We start from the raw sequence: 6859 nt of genomic DNA, 5'->3' as shown, positions 1-6859 counted from the left end.
TGAATTCTTCTTAAACAATTGTTGCGAACATTACGATGCATGTAAATCATTGCAAATGAATACATCTATCTACACAGATAAATAAACATTTTGATGGGGTTAGGGGTAGGGTGAGTGGTGTAAAGAATTAAACATCCGTGTTTCTTAGAAGAAATACCATTTAAAAAAGTGTTTTCAGTAGAAAAGGAATAACGGTCGTGTGTTTTCAATAATATGCGGGTGATTTCTCTCGGCAATTTACAAAGATGGAAGGCTGTCACAATTTGACTGCTATTACAAGGCAGAATCTGAATGAAAATTTCCAAATGCCAACACATATCTTAATCTAAGCTAATATTTATCATTCCTTACCATTAGAAGGATGCAAAGAATCTTCAAAAAGATATTCTAAAACTTGCTTTTCACTAATAAGTGATTTTTTAAGCTAGTTAGCCAAACATTCACTGGAATACTCAGATAAAGTGTCTCGACCATGATGGAGTCCTCGTATAAAAGTCAAAGGCGGCAATAACTTTGAAATGTTTGTTTAGATTTATGAACCTTAATAGCGAGGCTGGTTTTGTAGAATATTGCAAATGTTGAACTAAAGGAATTTATAATGAAAAACAAGACAAACACCAAATTTGGGTTATCTGGTCCTAGTTTAGAAACTTGTGGACTTCACTGAAAACTAATGAAAAAGAAAATCTTCAAAGCCAACATTAGTTTTTTATCATTATTTTGCTTTTATAACAAATGATAAATTATATTTAGGTAGAAATCATCCCTCGTTAATATTTGTTCAAAAATCAGAAAAGCAATTCTAAAAATATGTAAAATATGAAAAGGCAAGGGAGCCCATTTATGATTTCTACCCATACCCATTGCAGCTATGAAGTATTGTGTCTTTCCTGGAAAAGGATCTCCTCCTACTTGACCCGAAAAGGGTACAATAAATAAGAAATATTAACCATATCATAATCAATATTTTTCAGTGTACTAATAACACATAACATAGACAAATTACAGACTGAAAAAAATCAGAAGCTGGGATTTTCGATTTCTTTTTCTTTATTTCTATTTTTCCTTCAAACAAGAACTAGATCCGACCATACAAAACAAAGTTAATAAATCAAATATAAAAAGATGGATTAACAATTATACATACATATACAGAAATATGCATAATAAGTAATAACAGATCTGTACACACACAGATAGAGCAAGAAAGGTTTTTTTACATTTGCCATGCAGAGAGGATGAAGAGGGAAGCGAATAACAGTCTTCCAAGAAACGAAAAGAAACCCATTGCTCGCACCGGCCTTTGCTCTTCGTTGGGGGAAAAAAAGGCAAAGGGATCCAAAGATAGAATTTTTTTAGAAATACTGAAATAGTCTACGATGGCTTAGCTCTATGGGTTCTGTTCTGCAGTCTGATTGAAATAATTATATATTATAGAATTTAGAATAAATTACATACATCTCCCTGAGGTTTGAAAAAAATACAAACATGGCCCCACTTATTTTAAATTTACACGAACCTCGACTCTTAACATAATTTTCTAATTTTACCATTTTTTCTTATGTTTATATTATACTACACTTTTTTTTCTTATTATCTTTTGCTTAATTTTAAATTAGCCTAACAAAATTGTTTATTTTAGAGAAGTTATTCTTTTTATACTGCAAATGATTCATTGTAATCATTAAAAATGATTAAATTAAAATGAATCTGAAATATTTACTAGAAAAGGGAAATTAAAAAAAATAAAAAAATCTAAAACTCTAAACATTTGATGGTGACTTTATTGGTATATCATTATTTGCATTATCGAAATGACATTTTAATATTTAAATTTAATACAGTATATGTGTTTAGAATATTGAAAATAAAAATTAGAGAAAATGTTAATTAATCAAAGAATAATTTCTTTTTCTTAAACAAGCGATCTCATTGATATAATTTCTTTTTCTTAAAATGAATATATAGTAATAATATGACGTAATAAGAATTTCAAAATAATATAAACCAAAAAGTTCAACTAAGAAATATGTTTTCTTTTTTGCTATCTATGAGAAAACTATTATAAAATGTAAACTTCATCTTATATTTCTGAGGGTATTTTTGTAATTGTTAATAATTTTAGGCCATGACACCATTATTTTCTCTAAATTTAAATTAATAATTTTTTTGTCAAACCTAATAATTTAAACAATTAATAGCAAAAACCTATAAACGTTTCACTGTGTGATATATCACCTACTTATTAGAAATTGCAGAAAACCTCTTTATTTGAAACCTTCTATGCTAAAAAATTATTATCGTTAAGATTTCAGTATCCAATCTATTTATTTTTTTACAAATAAAATCCAAAATTTTTGTTTGTGCTACCTATAATCTCAAATTTTTAAAACTTTATTTTCCACCACCCTTACCCTCACCTCAACTTCTTCCCTAAAAATAAATTCATAATTGAAAAAGAAATTGGTGACTGATCGTCCACGTGGCAATAGAGAGAATAATGTATATCAATTGTATATATATCTAAATTATAATATATAAAGAGAAAAATATAATGAATACATATGTTAAATATATATTATGCAGTGGTTTGAGCCCCTTTTTTGGAAAAAAAATATATTTTTAACAGTATTTTGACATCATTTCAACAATAAAATAATATTACGCACAAATTCAAAATATTTCCTTATTTTTTAACTCACATTTTCCATCAATATTGTTTCGCGCGGGTTAACTCGCTAACAATTAAAGGGGATCAGACGATTGTGTAAGGGATGAAACCTCTTGAGACAAAGTCCCAAAAAGGGGTGTTCTTTTATTGACGATGAACTTTACAATTGGAAACGAAAAAACAACGTGCCTCCAAGGGGCGCAAGCACACGAGTTACAGAAAGGAAAGTGTTTAAGTCTAAAAGCTAAAGAAATGAAAATTACATATTCTCTTGTTCGAGAGTTTTGGATTCGGTCCTTTGCTTCTACGCCTTTTCTCCCTTTTATACCTCATAGACGATCTCTTTGTGATTAACTACTCTGAAAACTGCTTGATCGTCCTATAACTACCCACTTTCTTTGTAGTGGCCATTTTGTCATGAAACCGCCTTTTAACTGCTGTCATTATCTTTCATCGTCCAACTGCCTTCGATTGACTTCCTTGAGTTGTGGAACGTGATAAAGCTGCTTTAACAACTGCCTTGATAACTGCATTCCTTGATAATTACGATGCGTTATGTTTGTTGACACCTTAGGCGACTTGAAGGTTTGGGCGAGAGTAGAATAACAGCTCTGGGCGACCGTATGACACCCGTTCGTTCAGATTCTGAGCGACTTGCAAACTTGGGCGATGGCATTACCGCATTCTTGGGCCTTCACCTTGACTCGTTTGGCTGAACTTCATTCTTTGGGCTGTCTGTTTTGGGGATTCTCCAATTGGGCTTTACTCCTTGGGCTGTTCGACTTGGGCTGAATTTTTATGTGTCAACAAATATACTATTCAAAATGTATATTGTATATGTTAGTTGAAATTACCGCCTAATTTATGAAAGTACTTTGTCAGTTTGTTAGTTGTGAAAATTTATTCGTATAGTGTAATAATTATGTACTGTTCTCATGTGATTGTTTGGTAAAAAATAAGTATCTTGAAAAAATAATTTTAAAATAATGATTGTCAAATAGGATATCACTCAATTTTGAAAAGACAAAATTGTAACTTAATGATTTTCATATGAAATAATTAAAAAAATTAGATAAAAAAGAGAGAGAATAAATAAAAATGTATCAATTTTTCATCTTCCACCCTCACCCCATTCCAACTCCAAATGAAAACTTACTCGCCTTTATTCCGACTGGCAACCGGAGATCCAAAAAGTGTTTTTGCCAGAATGATCTTTTCATATTTTTTCTTCTTTTTCCTAATGAAAAATCTCTGGTATATAGAGGTCGGTTTCTGGCCAAATAACTCACGAATGCGTGGGCCTCACCTGAATAAAAAAATGTTAAATATTAACCCACCTACGCCCATATGAGGTGTCGGTATTGGTTATGTGGGTTCGTAGAATCCCTACCTATACACCAACTACGTTTCTTTCATAATTCTCCTGCCCATCAACCGACAACCTAGATACAGGAACCAATGTCAATTGGTCAAATTAAGATAACTCAACTTTTATACCCATATCCCCAGCGTCTCGAACTACACGACCATCAAGAGGGTGTCAGATGGGCGTCAATGAAAATGTCTCCTACACATAGACCAATTTTATGTTGTCTTGGCAGCGTACGACTTAACATTTTCAACCAGAACATAATTGGATGAATGATATTGATGGGAACAAGTTTTTTGGGCAGATTCTGGCAGAAATTGGAAATTTTAGTAGTTAGGGGTGGTAAATGGGCCGAGTGACTCGTCGGCTCATGAAAACGAAGCTCGTGGACGGATCGGGCTCATAAAAACACGAGCCCAAGCGCGAGCCGAGCAGGCCGGTTCGGTGGGCGAGCCGAGCCACTCGGCTCGCACAAAAAATGAGCCACGAGTCGGTCACTTTATGAAAGTTTCAATCCCCCATTTATTTTTTTTTATTTTTTGACCGTTAACGGTCACTGAATTTCTTCAGTGACCGTTTTGGTCCTTATAAATTTTTTCCTTTCTTTTCTTCTATAAATAGTGGCATTTAGCCACAAATTTTTTTATTATTCTCTCAATTCTCAATTATCTTTCTCTCAACTTTCTTGTATTGTATTGATAACTTTCAATTTTTATATACAATTTATACAATATCCAATTCTCATTTCTCAGTTCTCACTATATTTATTGAAATTTCATCCAATTTTCATTTCTCACTACATTTATACAATTATTATTCTACTAGTTATTACTTATTACAATTAAATAAATGGATCCACGCTCATTTGTCGAAAACTTGTTCGGTGTGGGAGGAAACGAATCGCCTATGACACCGCATATTCAATTTCAAAATCAATTTGAAGGTCTAAATGACGTACCCCTACCTGAAAATATTCTAGATTTGGATTTTCATCATCATGTAAGCGGCAATTCAAATTATCCAATTAATTTGGATGATGTTGACGTTCCCGAAGAGGAACACGATCAGGAAGAAGAGGCTGAATTAAACATTCCTAGTGCGAGGGGAAAGCGAAAGGGGAAAAAATAAGCAAAATGTTGGGATCATGTTAAGTTGATTTCAACGGGAAAAATCGTCAATGGAGTCCAAGAATCCAAAGCAGTATGTAAATACTGCCAACAAAGATTGGCATGGCAAAGAGGAATTGGTACCATCCATCTCAACCGTCATTACAAAGTATGTGCGGCCAAACACGAATTTATTTCAGGATGTCAAACACAATTACAATTTGACAGTCCAAACGCCGGTGGTTCTACTGAATCCCTATCCACATGAGTCTATTCGGAGGAGAAAGCTCGAACCGGAATGGTGAAGCTTGTTGCTGGTGCGGAGTTGCCTTTGACATTAATTGACAACCAACATTACGTCTTGTATGTGAAAGAATATCTGCAGCCAAGGTACGTTAGGGTAAGTCGAAACACTCTTCGTTCTGATACAATACAATATTTTACTTCAACAAAACAACAATTAATTATGAATTTGTAAAAATATGGGGGTGTCATATCTTTAACTTCAGATATATGGGAAATGATTAATAAAAGAGCATATATAGCTGCAACTACACATTATATATACCGACTTTGGTGCATGCATAAAAAAATTATTGCTTTTAGAATTATTGAGTTTTCTCACAACGCTAATAATATATTTAATACTATTATTAGTATTGTTAGAGAATATCATTGCGAAGGTAAAATTCGTTCATTTACTTTCGATAATGCTAGTATTAATAAAGTAGTTGTTGAAAAATTGCATAGGGTACTACAACCTGATTTTGGTGGGTATTTGTTTCATATTCGTTGTGTATGTCATATTTTGAATTTAATTGTCCAAGATGGTTTAAAAGATATAAAGGATGAACTTCAAAATATTAGGAACACACTAATATATATCACAATCTCTCCAAGTGGAAAACAAGCATTTGAAAATTATTGTGCCGAAATAGGAGTGCAAAATGCTCAAATATTTGTTCGCGACATAGGTCATAGGTGGAACTCTACTTACTTGTTATTAAAGTCATGTGATGGTTTTGAACATTTAATAATTGACTTTTATAATAATAGACATGTTAGAAGTGATGACGAGGGTATGTTGACTAAACGTGATTGGTATTTAGCTTTGAAAGTTAAAAAAATTTTGACATCTTTTTATGAAACCACTAAGATTTTATTGGGGTTTACTATCCCACCAACTGTATGGTGTTTGAATGTCTTTATATAATTGCAAGAACATTTCATAAATACAGAAATGACCCTCATTTTAGTGAAATTATAATTGTTATAGAATTAAAATTTAGAAAATATTGGGGAAGAGTTGCCTATGTTATTTCTTTTAGCATGCGTGATGGACCCCTGATATAATTTATTGGGAACTAAATATATAATTGATCAAATGTCAAACGCCTTAACATTTGATACACCTATTACATATAGAAATTTAGAGCAAACATTATGTGAAATGTATGAATTATATGCGAACCGAATGGGTACCAATATTAGTCGGGTACCATCTGCACATACTCCTTCCACTGAAATTGAAGAAGAAGATGTGGAAATATTTAATTTATTTCAAGGCATTAATTCGTATAGATTTGATTCATCTGCAATGTGTTCATCTACTACCACTGTCACTGCCATGTCATCACCATCTGTATCTCATTCTCATCATACATCTACGGGCTCAAGCCATAATGCATTGCCTGCTGAATTAATTGATTATTT

The sequence above is a fragment of the Olea europaea genome, chromosome 18 (assembly GCF_002742605.1).
Source record: "Olea europaea var. sylvestris chromosome 18, O_europaea_v1, whole genome shotgun sequence".
In the NCBI taxonomy this organism is placed as follows: Eukaryota; Viridiplantae; Streptophyta; class Magnoliopsida; order Lamiales; family Oleaceae; genus Olea; species Olea europaea.
Note: the sequence above shows the minus strand (reverse complement) of the source record.